Source organism: Cyanistes caeruleus, chromosome 1, assembly GCF_971803275.1.
Source record: "Cyanistes caeruleus chromosome 1, bCyaCae1.hap1.1, whole genome shotgun sequence".
In the NCBI taxonomy this organism is placed as follows: Eukaryota; Metazoa; Chordata; class Aves; order Passeriformes; family Paridae; genus Cyanistes; species Cyanistes caeruleus.
In genome coordinates, this window is record NC_141701.1 from 21,524,429 (window position 1) to 21,540,118 (window position 15,690).

At 45.2% G+C, this 15,690-nt stretch overlaps 1 long non-coding RNA gene across 8 annotated transcripts in view; it reads right to left on the reverse strand.

Moving 5' to 3' along the window:
- The window catches only part of LOC111924493 (uncharacterized), a 33,013-nt gene extending 17,445 nt beyond the window's left edge, over nucleotides 1-15,568 (reverse strand). For 2 of the 8 annotated variants that reach the window (XR_015287098.1, XR_015287062.1), the window contains exons 1-4: nucleotides 14,737-14,823; nucleotides 14,259-14,461; nucleotides 13,920-13,986; nucleotides 11,723-11,800 (exon numbers count right to left, since the gene is read on the reverse strand). This is a non-coding gene — a long non-coding RNA (uncharacterized LOC111924493). Of the gene's footprint in view, nucleotides 1-1,219; nucleotides 1,290-2,755; nucleotides 4,628-7,554; nucleotides 10,827-11,722; nucleotides 11,801-13,919; nucleotides 13,987-14,258; nucleotides 14,462-14,736; nucleotides 14,824-15,460 lie in introns of those variants that run through there. The other 6 variants (XR_015287112.1, XR_002861668.2, XR_015287126.1 and 3 more) reach the window with 6 other exon arrangements.
- Nucleotides 15,569-15,690: the final 122 nt, after the last annotated feature.

Here is a 15,690-nt window from a genome sequence, read left to right on the forward strand (position 1 = left end):
CAAGCTGCCTAGGTCTGCAAGGAGGATTCTGCCACTGCTGGGAGAAAGGTCCTCTCAGGATACAGGCTTGTAACCATCAGCTTGAATTCAGCCTATCAAGTAAATACAGGTTGGATTCAGGCTGGATTAATAGCTGTACAGGTGAAATACGAGAGGTGACCAGACCCACACAGCTTGAACTTCAGGGGAAGCAGAGCCCATCTTCCCACATTCAGTCCTGAGATACAGTGAAGTGGAAACTAGCAGAAAATTTTGGACATGAATCAGATGTTTACAGGAACATATGCAATTTTTGAGATCCCAGCTTCCGGATCAAGCCCCTCTGTAAATTACAGTTCTGCTTTTCAAAAGACAAGGTAGGCAGTGTTAATTAGCCAAAAAGTTCTTGCACTAGTCTTTTGTAAATAGTGTTATAGGGCTATAATTTTCCATTCAGCTCTCCAGGCAAGCTCTTGCAGATAGGATCTCGTTCCCTTCTGGATTGTTACTGGATTTCAGAGAAATGTTTCAAACCTTGTTGCTGTCAGAGAAACTAATGACAGGTCAACCTGACAGGTTCTGTCATTTAGCACACAAAGCACTCCAACCTTGGTCCAGCAAAGGGACAAAAAAGCACATGAAGATTCCCACAGAAGTCAGTATAAGGAGCCAGTAACCTCTGGATCGGCCACCAACAGTGCACAAAGGAGGAGCCATCAAATGGCAAATACTGCCCTCTCTGGATGTGGTTCTTCAGACTGATGAAGTGGTGAGTCACGGTCAGTTTGCAGTCTCTACACCTCTTCTCTGTGACACTGGATTTCACTGAATATGTTTTAAATTTCTCTCACATGTGCCTCACCCTCCTTGTTTACAGAAATTAGTGAGACATTTAATTAATAATAAAAAAAAGCTTCTTATTGAAGTAAGGAAACCATGACAAAGCAAGATATTTCAGTGGTAAAAACAAATACAGCTTGCTTAGCAGAACAGCTATCCTATTATCCTATCCACATGGCACAGGCAGGGGAAATTATAAATAGCGACAGCAGTAGTGCCTGGGAGTTGCATCTTGGCACCAGTGCCTCTGGTCACCTCCTTCAGGCTCCAAGAGGTTAACTGTGACATAGAGGGCAGGGCACAGCTAGAAAATCCCTGTCAGCCCTCTGCCCCCTGCTCAGGCAGGGCAGCCCCCAGGCTGAGCACTTCTGGAGGATGCAGCAGGCAGGCTACCACCAACCTGATCCTGGTCAAAACAGCAGTGGAGAACAAGGCTCTTCTGAGAAACACAGATTTTCCTGGTGCAGTATCTGAAATGCACTGGGGGAGAGAAGGACAAGGTAACTGTTTTTACCTGGTTGAACTAACACTTGAGATAATGGAATATAAATGTAGCCTTAGGTGTGATCATCCCTGCTCACAGCAGGGAGAAAGCCTTTGTACCACCACTAGGATAGTGGACTAAAGAATGGTAGGAGGGGAGCCAGCGGAGCCAGGAGACCCTCTTTGGGCTGGCTCTCACACCAAAGCTGGAAACAGAGATTACCAACTATTCATTCATTTTGGGACAACTTTGTTAAGGGTGCAACTACATTCATTGAGAATAGTGAAAGAAACAGCCTGAGCACCATTCTGTTGCTTACATATTTTTTCAAAGACATTGAGAGACATGGGTGTACATGAGCACTTAATTGCAAAACCCTCATGATAAGGGACAGACAAAGATCCAGACCCAGCTCAGTATTCTTGAGTGGTTCCCACTTCCTTTTGGGTTTCAGACTAGCACACTTCACTGGCAGCATGAAGAGCACATTAGTCACAATAGATGGTTCAGCTAATGGCCAATTTGGACCAATTTAGGAACTTTGGTAATCTGAAATGTGTTACATTGTGTAGGGTCAAGCCAAGCTCAGCATATGGGATGACACTTAAGATATAATGAAGAATTTTTTTATGGTGAGGATAGCAAAACACTGGAACAGTTGTGCAGAGATGTAATGGATGTCCCATCCTTGGAAATATTCAAGATCAGCTTGGAGTTCTGAGAAACCTCCCTATACTTGAAGATGTCCCTGTCCCTGGCAGCAGGGTTGGACAAGATGATTATAAGAGGTTCCTTCTAACACAACCTATTGAACCTCTATGATTCTATTCTATGACTAACTTGCTAACTTGCCTGCCTCAGATCTGTATTTAGTCCAGATACTCACTCCTGGCTTCACAACCAAGCCAAACTTCGTCTCCACCACCTATGTGAAGGTCATAAGGAGGTAGGTGTGATACCTACTGGTTTTCAGTCTGGGAATCGTCCCCAGGTGGAGATTCAAAACACAATCCAGTTCATGAGCAGCACATGGATGCAGAATGTGCTCCAGCACCTTGATGAGGCATGGGACATTCTACACCAAATAAGACCAAGCTGGGACCCCTCTGCTTCCAGTTTGCCTTTCAGGCCGATTTCATTAGTGACTGAGAAAAAAAAATCTTGTATAATCTCCATACTAACAATAGGGAATGCTTAAAAAGTATGGCTGTGGCTTAAAACGAGCTGTGGCTTAAAACAATCTGTCTGGTAGCTGTTTGCAGGAGAAGGACTGGGACACGGGAAACCGTCAGGCTCTAGAGAGCAGGTGATTCATGTTCAGCAACCACAACCCGGCCACAAACTTCTGTGTGAGCAGAGAATGGGGCAGCAACCAAGGGTCTTCAAATGGTCCAAGCAAACAGCTAGGGATCTGTCAGGAGGCTAAGCAAGAAACAATACAATAATTACAGATTTTTTTTTTTTACTTTTTTATTCACTTCCTCAGAGAACAGGAAACTCTTGGATAGGACTCTTGTTCTGACCATTTTGCAAAGGGGGAAAAGGGGGATGAGGAGAAGCAATTTGAAGATGCATGTGGTGTGTACAGTGGGGGAAAGGGGAGCTGCAGAGTGCCTCACCACCAGCAGCAGGCCTGGCAGTGAGAGGTTCACCCACACAGGCAGCTGGGTTCAACTGGGTTCACTTTTCCCTATGGCTCTTCAGTTGGCATCAAGCACTTCCTGCAGGTAGCTCAGAGGTGCTTGGAGATGGCCCAAATCTATGCCCTGCCTGCACAATGTGCTAGCAGCCTGTTGTCTTAGCCAAGACTCAGCATTTCCAGGCCATCTCCTTCCCCCCATTTTTTTCCCTCACAGCACAGGCAGGAGACAGCAGTGTGGAAGGAGTGCTGGCTGCTTGGACTTGCTCTGCTTAGGTAACGGCAAACTCTTCCCTTCAGGGAAGGGAGTTGCACAACCGGTTGTGTGTTCCTGCCTTCCACAGTTTTTCACCATACAACCCTGCTTTCTGACAAGCCAAGCAATACATGTCAGGGCTCCTGTTTGCTCCCTGGAAGTGGGAATTAGTGGTACATTCTGGCTATAAAAAAAACTGGTTTTCATGTGGACCCAGCAATAAGAACAAAGATGGAAAGGGGATAGGCAGGAAAATTGAAGAGCAGAGATGAGCGGCAGGTACAGGTAACTGGACATCAGGTACATGGAGGCAAATCCCTTTCCAAGGGAACAAAATGCAGAAAAGAAAGCCTTTCATTTTGGTGCTCCAGTCCCAAAATGGGACCATTTTGGGCCAAATGGGACCAAACTGCGCCATACTGTAGCATTTGGCTACACAGTAGCAGAAGGCTTCATCTATGAAGATGTAGCAAACATAAAATTATACAGAAAATCAGGGAAGCCAAAGCTAATTAGCAGCAGAATTTCCTGTGGTCTGTTTTGAGACACTCATACCTTCCTGGGTTGATCCTTCTGGAGCAAAATACAGGATTGTTTTCACTCTCAAAATGACAGAATCACTCAGAAAGTGAGAATGAAGAGCCATGGGAAGCCAGCCCTGTTTTTCTGTTCCACATTCTTCACAGAATCACTTCACAGAATGGGTAAGGTTGGAAGGGACCACTGGAAATCATCTGCTTCCACCTCCCTGCATGAGCTGGGTCTCAAGAGCTCATTACTCAGGATTGTATCCAGGTAGCTTTTGAATCATTCCAGAAGGAGATTCCACAGCCCCTCTGGTCAGCTTGTTCCGGTGCTTTGTCACCCTCACAGTAAAGTTGTTCTTCCTCATGTTCAGTCAGAGCTTACTGTGCACCAGTTTCTTCTTGCTACCTCTTGTCCTATCGTTCAGCACCACCAGGAAGAGCCTGGCTGCATCCTTTTGATACTCTCCTTCTCCAGGCTAAACAGGCCCAGCTCCTTCAGCCCCTCCTCAAAACTGAGGTGCTCCAAACCCCTATTCAATTGGACTAGATGATCTCCAGAGGCCACTTCCAATGCTAACCAACCTCATGACTCTGTGAATCATCTTCATTGCCCTCTGCTGGACCCTCTCCAGTATTTCCTTGTCCTTCTTGAACTGGAAATCTAAGAACTGGACACAGAACTCCAGGTGAGGCTTCACCAAGGCTGAGCAGAGGGACAGGATCACCTCCCTCAACTTCCTGGCACCCTATCCTAATGCACTCCAGGATAACTTTGGTTTTCTTGGCCACAAGGGCACTGCTGGCTCACGGGCAGCTTGTTGTCCACCAGGACCCCTAATGCAGACTTCCTCCTTGATTTGGGAAATTTTTGGATAAAAAAACAGCAACATCTTGGTTGTGCCCTGGGGAAGAAATTGAAGCTGTTAAGTCTGAGCTGTCCAGCCAGCTCTTATGAAGATAGAGGGGGAATTGCTTTTATGTAAAACAGCTGAACAAGTGACAACTTATTTTTGAAGACCAGTAAGCTGGCTGCAGCAGCACTATTGCAGGAAGCAGAGACTGTTGTTAACCTTCTTTTCACTCCATCGAAGCTGTGTCGCTGCCATGCAAAGCTGGCTGCAACCCTGAGGAGCACAGGGACTGCTGAACAACACCCAGTATGAACCCCATGGGGCAGTGATGTCAGAAAAGACATGGAGGAGTTAGAACTCCCCCATCCCTCCCTGCCAAGCTATGCTAGCTGGCATCAGTGCCCTTGGGCTTTGTTCTTTGCCAACATGATATGGAAGGTGATTTTGGATCACTGTGCTCACTGTTTGCTGCAGATCCCTTGAGAGACTGCCAGTGTGCAGTAGTGATACCTGCTTATTCATGCCCATGCAGAATACCACAGGCAGAGAAAACAAAAACATCAGCAGCAGAGCTGAATAGTGCAGCTGGATGAAACAGACTTGTTCTTACAGAGAAAAATACCTGGAAAACCCCCCCTAGCCAATTAGAAGAAATCAGTCTACATCCATGAGTAAGTCAGATCCTTGTGATGATCAAAGACCTTTTTTTGCCCCTCCAAATCCAAGTGCACATTCATAAAGACTTTCACACTCAAGGTCACTGAAGTACCTGAACATCCCTTGTCTTAGTAGGGGCATCTGACCTGTTGAAGGCCTTCACACCTTGCACGCAATAGGCACAGTCTAGGCTGAGAGCAGCAGAAAACAGCAGCAGCAGATTCCCACTAGGTGAAGATCTGCACTGTGATGCCCATCCCTGTGCTGGCTGGACATCCCCTCTGGTGCTGCATGCTCAGCTCAGCGTCATGTTTGGCAAAAGTACTGTGTACCTCTGTGCCACAAAGCACATTGCCTGTGCCATTCTCTGGCACCCTGCAACAGCCAGAGGCATTTGCTATTTTTCTGAGCTCTGGATTTATTTTCAGTCTGCATTTCATAAAGGCAAGAGACTTGTATAATCCCAAGGCCTGACTGCCTGTTTTTTCCCCCAGTATTACTAGGTAACCTTGACCAAATTTGACCAAGATGCCTCAAAGACAGCGGAGTTCTGATAAATTTACTGAAAATTGGTAGCTGGGCATAGAAGAAATAGATAGCAGCAGCCCTGTCCCTGGAAGGAAGGCTGAGCTCACCTGGTAGGAACGTGGTCTGGTGGCCACTCAGCAGATGCCCCAGCCACCCCTCAGCACGTGGGTTGGCCATGCCCCTGCCTGCCTCTGGCCCAACAGCAGCATCACTGGCAATGAGATTTCATGGGCCAGGCAGCTCAGTAGAGCTGCATTTTGGGAACCAGGTTTTATCCATTCCAGTGCTCCACAGCTTGTTTCCTGATGCTTTCAAAAACTGCAGCTTGCAGTATATGAAAATTTATATATTTATTTAAGTCATTTTTGCAATGACATTTTTAGTAGCTTTTCTATTTAATTTTCCCTTTTGTTTTGGGTTTCACTGTGCTCATTCTACTGTAGTTAAGAATCACTAGCCTTGTAATGTTCATCTTTCATCTTAAGCAGGTATGTTTAGAGTATTGCTTGTCCACAGGCCTTTGCCACATCCTCAGTGGATGACAGCTAACATCCTTTGCTTATTCAGAGGGTCCTGTCACTTGTACCAACAGAGAAAGTGCAGATATAGGGGGAAGGCAGCATGTAAGTGTTGTAGGAACCAGGATGGAAGGGTTTGCCCCAGAGCAACTCAGGATGCTCCCCAGACTATGCAGGCCAATCAAAGAGAGTATCAGAGATGTTTCTGAAGCTGTTTTGCGTGAAGTCTGCAGTGCTGGCCTAGATGTAATTCCCTTCATGCTCCATTTCTTCCAGTCCCCTTTTGGATGGATTATACACAGCCCTGGTGCCATGCTTTACCCTTCCCTTCTCCTCTCAGTCATCAGCTATAAGTTGATGTGTTGCATATATGTAAAACCTTACAAAAAGAAGGCATTGTAAAATCATGGCTCAAGCCTATTACTTCATCTAAGTAGAAAAGGACTGTGAGTCTCTGTGGGAAAGAGACTCACCTGAATTAGAGGTAGAAAAATAAGCTACACAACTATCACATATTCACATGGTAGTGTATAGTGGTTGGTTGAATTATGTTTGTTATGATTTAAAACTATGTAACTGATAAAGGCCTAACTGCTTTAAAAGGCCTGTTTTTAGCAATAAAGTGGTTCTCCTTTGCATTTGGCTGGGGACACTGCATCACTACGGACCCTTCCTCACAACTGTGGAGCAGAGCTCATGCTGCACCATAAAATACCCCTGGAACCCAGTCCTGGCCAAGGTGGAGCAAGGCTGATGCTGCAATGAACCACTGGTAACTCACTTCTCTGGGCCCAGTCACCAGCATCTGCTTCTTTTACTGTATCCACCAAACACATCAGCCTCAGAGAGGAAGCCCTCACCAGGCATTCATCATGAGGCTCTCCAGTGAGTTTGCATGGGAACAACACAACATCATAACTAAGGGTTTGGGATTTCTCCCTACAGCACCCATAAGCTAGGCAGCTGCATGCAACGTATGGATGGACATCGAGGTAAGGATGCTTAGAGCAGGATGAACATTTCTAGAAGCAGAAAAGTACCAAAATGTTCAGATGCCTCTAAGCCACCCACAAGCAGGCTGCATGTACTGCAGGCTACAGCAGCCAGCGCTTTTGCTCTGCTCCTCTGCAGGGATGGCTGAGACTCGAGCAGTCCCAGTTCAACACATGCTTCAAAATAACAGTCCAATTGCTTCAGCTTCTCCGTCAAAGGCAGTGAATTGTCATCTTGCCTAGGAAGGGTGGGAAATTTGTATATTGTTATATATTTTGCTAATTTTTGCTTTACCTGGCATTTTATTACCTTCCCCTTGGGGCTGCAGGTAACTGGACAGGTTTGACTGCCTTGCACCAGGGGAAGCAGAGTCACTCTTAGCTAGGATGAAAATAGCCCCAGCTGCTGAGGGACCAAGGACCACCCCCAGATGGGTCCTTTGGCTTTGTGGTTATCTTGGTTGGCAGGAGAGTTCCTGCTCCACTTCCAGCCCAGTGCTCCTCTTCCTCTGCCCACTGACTTTCTTTCTTGGCAGACTCATACAAAGCCCAAGTGGAAAGGTGCAAAACTGGCAAGAGGGATGGAGGCAGTTCTAGGAGTATAAATTGATGACCTTACACAACAACAACAAAAAAAAAAGAATGTGTTTTATCTAACACCAATAATGTGACAGCAAAGGGAGAAGTATTCAGGTCTTCAGAGAGACCCAGGTGCTTAGCCAGAGACACATCTATTTTCCACACCAGTTGGGCCCTGCCCTTCTGTGAGGACAAAAGGGACATGAGCCAAACATGTTGGACATTTAATCCTGCCCTAGACACCTCTTACAGTTCTTAGTGAAATCCCCCTTACTCTGGACAGTCATTGAAATCCTCTTTCAATCCCCAGCCCCAGGATCTGAAGCCCCTCATGACACATTTCTTTCTTCAGTCCTTTCACCATTACTCATCCCTTAGATGTCCCCTTCCCTTCTGCTCTCCCCCTTTTTAGGCAAAACAGGGTGACCAAAATTAATTATTTCTCCAGAATTGTGCTGCAAATGACATAATTCCACAGGAGGCATAAGGTCATTTAGCATTTTATCAGCACTGCAATAGTTTCCCTTTGTCTCTGGGCCACACACCCTGCTACCATCTTGTGTCTCTGTCTCTGAGAGCAGATCTAAATCACTAAAACATCCCAAATTAACTCAGTGCAAAGAATAAAAACCAACCCTGCATCCAACCAGCCCTTAAAAGGGAAGTGATCAGGACAGCATGGGCTGGAGAATGGAAAAAAGCTCTGGGTACAAGGGAAGAAGGGAGCAGGAAAGGGGAATGGTCCTTCTCTCAGTGGCAACAAGTCCCTGGGTACATTCAGCAGATGATGGAACCACAGTCAGTCAGTGCCCTCTAAAGGATGGCCAGGCAGGGCCACACTCTCAGTCTGCAAAAACACCAAGTTTGGCCACAATGGGTCCCAACTGTAACCCCAAGTGCTTTAGAAGCCAGAGACCACAAAACATACCTCAACAGAACAGTTATCACAGTATGCAACAATGGCAGCACACTGCTCCCCACCTCAAACAGGTAAGAGCTGTATTGCAGGGCAGTGGCTGATGGCTAGTCACATCCCCTTGAGCTGAGACAAGAACTTTGCTGTGGTGTCAGAAGTGGAGTGGGGAACAGCATCAGCTTTGGCCACAAAACCCATGTCATGCTATGGGCAAGCAGTCTGGCTCCTTTCACAAGTAAGGCCCACAGTTTAGCAACACAATAAATTGAACTGCAATGTCCTAAAATTGGATTAAAGGCATTTACTGAAATAAACTCCTCACAGTGGAACACATTTGTCCAAACATTCGTTTGTTTAACTTACATGAGCAGAGTTTCATGACACTTCCTATGTAGAATCTTAGAATGTCCCGAGTTGGAAGGGACCCACAAGAATCACTTTTGCACAAGAGTGCAGGCCAACCCCTGGCCCTGCACAGGACCTTGGAGGTTTTATGGTCTGTTTCTTTTTGTTCTCCATCTGCCCCTTTATCCTCCACGCCACCAGCTCCCTTCAATCACAGAATCTTTCAATCCTGTTTGCACCTTCTCTCTGCTATTTGCACGTCTGTTCCTTCCTCAGATCTCAGGTCATGTGTCCAACTCCAAAACATGCTTGCCTAGACCCTCCTGCCACTGATGCAAAGTCACACTGGAAATGGGAGCACAAAACAGAAATTGGGCTGGCAGGGGGGAAAGGGAGCTTGGCAAACAAATCCACAAGATCCTTGGGCGGGTCCAGCATTGTGGAGCCGATACATATTGACCACTGTGAGGTGTGAGAGCTCAATCAAGCCAGCAGAGAGTCAACAAAATCTCATTCAAGTATGTGTCTCCATGCCCTGCACCCTCCTTCCTCAGTAAGCATCCTTCCTATGCAACACTGCCCCTGCCCAGACCAACCCCAGTGCTCAGCATCAGGCTGCAGGAGGCACACAGCCCAGCCCTGCCACCTACTCTGCCTCTCTGCCCTCCTTCAGTTTCACACATGCCTGTGAATCACATTCTACTTCAGTTTTATTTTGACTTTTCCTCTGTGCCCTTGGTTTTCAGATGGTCCCTGCAGTTTTCTTTGGCTCACCGTGTGAACTGGTATAATTAATCACAGGTTGGCAGTGCCTGCAGGGCTGCACTAGAGGAGCTGCAGGCTGGTGTCTCAGACCAGCAGGATTGCAGCACTGGGTTAGGAGATCACAGGCTACTGATTGAAAGGTGGCAGGACCATAATAAAATGGTCAAAGAGCCTGGACTGAGACCTATGAGAAAATTTCAGGGCAGACATGGACCACAGAAATTTGTCCTGTATATGGGTAATCTCAGTCACAGTGAACAGCTGAAGGACTTTACCTGTTGAAACCGACCAAAGCATCCTTTGCTATTTGGTCCTTCTGGTTCTCCTCGCAATTGAATGACCTGCAGCTGGTGCAGTGAAAAGTTCATGTATTCTCTCAAGCAACACAATCTTATGGTATTACCATCAACCTTTTGTAAAGGGAATAGCTACACAAAATCCCCACAACACGAAAGGTCTGGCACTTTACCATGCATAAGGTGTGCACATAGCACAGCAATAGCAGCTTCCTCTGGAACAGGGAATCACAGATTGGTGCATGCTGGCACAGGAATCACTATCCTGTACACGTGCTAATTCAGCAGTGCCCATCTGAAGCAGATTATCTGTTCATGCCAGAAGTCACTCCAGTCTGACCTACTCTCTGAGTCAGCACCACAGACCAGAACACTTTCAAATGCACACCCTGGAAAAGCAGCATGGCTCTATTAGGGGGGAAAAAAAAAAAGTAACAAAGAAAGAAAAGAAAAAAAAAAATTCTGCAATTCCACTGGGGATAGAATGAGAAGGAACTGCAAAAATAGAAACTTGGGTCAGCAATTAGAAAAATGTTTTCCAAGTTAAGGAGAGTAAGGCCCCAGAACAGACTGCCTTAGAGAAGACTGAGCTGGCAACCTTAGAGGATGTATATGAAAAAGCTTGAAACATCTCAGCTGGGATAGCATTCTCACCTGGGGAGAGAACAGAGTAGGATACTTACTATGCTTTCTTCCTGTCTCCTCCCTACACCATCTCACCCACCTTCTCCCCAAAATTCTGCATCTTTAACAGTCTACAAGCTAGGTGCTTGAATAGAAATATGGCAATAATTTTGTCTCCTCAAGTACGCATTTAGCAGTCACTGTGTGGCACTTATGAGGACACTCAGGAACAGCAGCACAATACCCAAATGTTTTTGATTAAACTACTTCAGGTCTTCAGGAAGAAATACTGCAGCTACTGGTGAAGGGAACAAGCCTCAGAGTTAACCAACTCTGATTGTAGCTAATAAAAGGCAGCGGGAAACACCAACCTGGTTTTCACAATACCTTGATTTGGTGGTTTTTTAGTGAGGAGGGAAGACTGTATCAGGCAGACTGAAATGAAGCAGAGGATGTGGCTGAGAGAAGGTGCTGTACTAGGGACAAGTATGGAACAGAACAAAGCTCACTCATGGGAAGGAAGAAGGGGTGAGAGAGAACTGTCAGAAGACCCAGAGCAGCAGAGTTTGTCCTCAGTGCAGTCAGTGACAGCTGGGCATGGACTTGCCCTGCTCCTGCATCTCACTGTTCCTCTCCTCCAGACAGAGCCTTCACAGAACAGCTTCTTACCCAGCCCCAGCTCTAGTACCTCTTCCTCTGCCCACCCATCTTTCCAACCCTGGTAGTACCTCCCAAGGCTCAATAATTAACTAGTTCTTAAAGTGAGGAGAAGAAGACAAAGCATATTTGAGGCAATATTCCTGACCAAACTTGGTTCAGTACATTCCAATTTCCTCAGCTGCACTTGGCATTGGGGAAAACAATCCCACTGCACAAACCTGTTGCTTTGTTTGCTTCAGGCACATTACAAAGTAATTAACTATTACCTTTCCCACGTCATGACTGCTTGAGAATGACACTTCTTTCCCTGTTCTGTTGCCAAAATTATTTCTCCTTCACAAGTTCTGTAAACAGACATACAGTTCTTTGTATGAATGAAGAACAGCCCCAAAAACAAGCGAGCAAAATTGCTTCTGCCCAACTTCAAGAAGACTCAAAATACAGATCTCTGAGGTCTTGACATGTATTTTTTTCCCCACTTTTTTTTTTTAAGGAATTACTCAGAACTTGGGTTTGGCTGGGCTCAAAAGATTATCTAGACTAAGTAGGCTACCAAAAGCAAACAGTGTTATCAGTCAGGCACTTAGTATAAAGAAACTGGCACTCCCCTTCAAAAGGTACGCGTTCTTCCTTATCTCTTTAACACAGACCATCAAGGTTTTAGCTTTCACAGTGCCATTTTAGCACATGGCAGTACCCTGTGGCTGAACAGAAAAGGAAAATGCTGAGATGTGAAAATGATGGAGCAGTTCCTGAACTCAGAAACAGTGTCTGTATTCTAAACAATAAGACCTTAATTATCAGCTCTGTTAATTAAAAAAAAAATCTTCAATATTAGCACTTTACAGATACTATTTAAAAATGCTTCCTGTGGCTAACTATAAAGCTGGGGAAACAATAAAACCTTTTTTACTATCAGGCTGTGTTAATTAAAAGAAAATCTTCAATACTGGCAGTTTACAGATACTATTTAAAAATGCTTCCTGTGGCTAACTATAAAGATGGGTTTGCATACTGTCCAACAGTTTACTACAATGTATCATGTATCAAAAGGTCATAATTTCTAGGCAAGAGAGAAAATTTATTGAAGTCTGAATTAATTTCAATAACTTCCCTATTTCCATTATAGCCTAGAATGAAAACCAATTGCATCTTCAAATCATAATACCACTGGAACAAAATAAAAATCTTGTATCTGCTTAGAGCTTTATGTTACAAAGGATCTTTATTTAACTTGGGTAGAGCTTATGCTTAGAAATAATGTATCTGTGAACTCTGAAATATTTCTCAATTGCTGTCATTGAAAAACATTGTGTACACTTTACTTTTTTTCCCATTTGTTAGTTCTATGAACATCGAGCTGAAAGGAGGCAACACATCCAGGTAACTTATCTGGATTGCACAAATACTTAAAAGATTTATTATTAAAGAATTGTTGCTCCTCATTCAATTGCTATTTGACTGCAGTTCCCTGAAACTGACAAGGAAACACCAAGCTATATATTGTAGCTAAATCTCAAACCTGGGGTTTCAAAGAAGTAGTTTCTGCTAAGAAGCCCAACTTCCAGGCCCAGCCACCCACATGTAGCACCTGCAAGGACAGGACACACACCAGGTCTGGGCAATAAGCCCAGCTGATGACACAGGCTCTCCACAGCACTTTGATCAGACACCACATAGAACTCAAGAGAGGCAAATCTAAAATGGATCTTGAAACGACCCAGATGAGAATATCAGGTAATACTCAACAAGCGCTCTCCTGCCAGGAGACCTCCCAGACCCCAAATCACACTCAGGGCTCTGGACTGCAGTTCTGGTGGGCAATCAGCAGAAACAAGCACACAAACATCCAGGTCCCTTGCAAGGTTCAATCCTAAATCTCTAAGATAATTTTGGAGCACCAAAATCTAAAGTTTAATGCAAATTCTGTGCCTCAAGCATAAAAGCATCCTTTCCTGTTGCCTTAAAACACTTAGGTCACATCTTGAAAAGTCAGTTTGTTACAGGAGAAGGATGAGATACTTGTTTTGGGCCTCATCAGAAGGGCTATACCTACCTCCTACTGTGACAAGTAGTCACTTTATCTAAAGTATTTGCTGCTTTGAGGAGGGCAGTGGAAGGAATAGACAGTAAAACTTCTATTAAGCTAGATCCTTGTTTCAGGTCAAAGCCAAAGGAATGCAATCTATGAGGACAAGACCCAAGAATATATTATTTTGCTGAAAGAGCAAACACTAGACAAGTTTACTCAGAAAGCCACAGTGCTTTTAAACAATAATTCGAACTCTTTTGGATACCCATAAAAGGCTGAGAGTGCATTTTTACTGCCTTAATCACATTTAGTGTTAGAAAATTCTGAAATCATACCATGTTAAGAGACAAGATCTCCAAAAAGTCCCTCTCTATGCTGAGCAAAACTTGCAAATTTGATTCCTTAAATTGGGTTAAAGAGACGTATCTTACCATGCTCTGGGCTCTATCTTGCCATTGTCCAGGAGTGCCAAGGGTAGAAACAGAGCAACTTAACTCACTAGAAAGAGTAGGAACATGCCAAGGGAAGAAAAAACATAGATTAATATGACTAAGTGTCAATAACAGAAAAGTGTGAAAGAAGAAGCAAGTACAAAAAAAGACAGTTTGGGGAAAGGAGACATGGTGAAGAACAGAACCATGTAAGGAAAGGAGAGACCAGAAACAGTACATAGTACATCCTAGGGAGGGCATTATAAACCAGTATTGAAATGAGAGAAATTTTACTTTTCTCTAAAAATCACCATCTAAATTTTAACAAACACATCACACCTCACTATAAGACACTGCTGATGCTGGCCATCTGCTGTACTCAGCTGACAGAAGCCACCACTGCCATCTCAGGATGTGTTCATTTGTCAGCTGCTTCAGATACCAGTCATCACCTCAGTTTAAAGCCAGGGCAGGGTGGAGGCTGAACAAAGACGTCACATTTTGCCATGGGGAGATGCCAGCTCTGCCGTGGGTTTGGTCACCTACAACAAAAGGCAGTGAAACTGCAGCAGCTGCTGCGTGCAAGTGGAATCTTCACACTTGACAGCAAAATTCCACAAGTACTCCCCCCTACGGCTCTACTTAAACCCATAATGGCAAATGCTAGTCAAAGAAAAATAAAACAGCATCCAAAATATAAAACAAGAAAACAAAACAAGATGCAAAACTGCAGACCATTCTTTTTCTTTATATTGAAACTGTGTGAACAGTAAGATGACAGTAAGAAAAACAACATTAAATATAAAAGAGCAATTACCTCCAAGACTTCTGCAAATCCATGATATGGCTTCCTGCGTTACACTTTCATTAATGTTTAGTGTTTGGTCCAAATGCAAGTACTTGTACATTTGTTTAGCAGGAACGAAGTACATTTTATTTGATTCTATTATTTTGTGAGACTCTGAAAAGCCCCATAGAATTCTAATTGATAGGAAAATATATTGCTTTCTCACAAAAGGATTAATTTTTTTATTTTGGATTAGAAAAATAAAACCACCTAATAATAAAACAAGGTTTTCCAAACTCCACAGGACTGCTTTGGTGTTTAAGGAAGTACCAGGGGCAGCACTTTGTGCCACGGTGTAATTGACATGGTGGTGTTCAGTCAAGGGTTGGACCCGATGATCTCGCAGGCCTTTTCCAACCTAATTCGTTTTGTGATTCTGTGTACGATTCTCCCTGAGAAATTCTGTATATGGCACAAGTCACGACACTGAGTTGGCAGGTTTCCAAAGGCAGTTTGGAATGCGGCCTTACACCACCTCCCCAAACTGCCCGGGGTGACGGTGGTCACCTCACGCACCCACAAAGCTGCAAGATGCCCAGTCAACTCCCAACGGCCTTCAACCTACAGCACGAACTTCTTTAGCGTAAAACACAGCGATAAAACACCCCTAACTTTAGGAGCGACCAGAGGAGAACCTAAATGCTAACCCCGCTTTATTCCCGGCTTAGTGACAATATTCCTCCGGGATCCGCACCTCCAAACTTTCCTCCGCCGCCGCCCCACCCGCCACAGCGCACGCGCGAGCCCCGCCCCCTTCCGGCTCCGAGCGCGCGACCTCCCCGCGGCCAGCGGCGGGTGGGGCGCGCGGAGCTCGCGAGGGAGCCGCTAACGCCCCGCCCCGCGCCAGCCGTTGGCCCGCTCGGCGCGCACGCGCCCTTCCACCGGCCCGCCCTCCCTCCCCAACCGCGCACATGTGCGCGCCCT